This window comes from Otolemur garnettii, unplaced genomic scaffold (assembly GCF_000181295.1).
Source record: "Otolemur garnettii isolate 467f Iridium unplaced genomic scaffold, OtoGar3 scaffold00128, whole genome shotgun sequence".
NCBI classification, from domain to species: domain Eukaryota; kingdom Metazoa; phylum Chordata; class Mammalia; order Primates; family Galagidae; genus Otolemur; species Otolemur garnettii.
Genome location: NW_003852523.1, coordinates 419,942 through 420,344, shown reverse-complemented (window position 1 = coordinate 420,344; position 403 = coordinate 419,942). Strand labels below are relative to the sequence as shown.

Genomic DNA, 403 nt, shown 5'->3' with positions numbered 1-403 from the left:
GAACCCGCCACCCTTGGTATATGGGGTTGGCCCTCTACCCACTGAGCCACAGGTGCTGCCCTTTTCCTACTCTTTAATCACTCCTCATCCCCACTAAAAGAATCACTCTATTGGAAAACCAAGGATATGGGCAAGAATGCTCACTATAATATAGCAAATAATGTGTTATGCAAATAAAAAGAACTCAAAATGTAATTTTAAACAATGGAAACCAGCAACTGTGGGAAATTATACACCCAGACAACACAAGAGTATTCAAAATCTTTAGGGCCTGTCATAAGTGTTGTCCCAAATTTTAGCAATCCAAAGGTACCACATCCATCCACCTTATGTTCTATGTCTTATTGGCCAGAATTTCTCTATGGGGCTCTTTTCTGCTCTTCCTCAGATGGCACTTCTGCTG

The 403-nt window shown here is 41.4% G+C and overlaps 1 protein-coding gene across 1 annotated transcript in view; it reads left to right on the top strand.

The window, feature by feature from the left end:
- Nucleotides 1-403, top strand: part of DSCAM (DS cell adhesion molecule) — a gene marked incomplete at its 5' end in the record, with an annotated part of 730,460 nt that overhangs the window by 465,320 nt on the left and 264,737 nt on the right. The window lies entirely within an intron of this gene.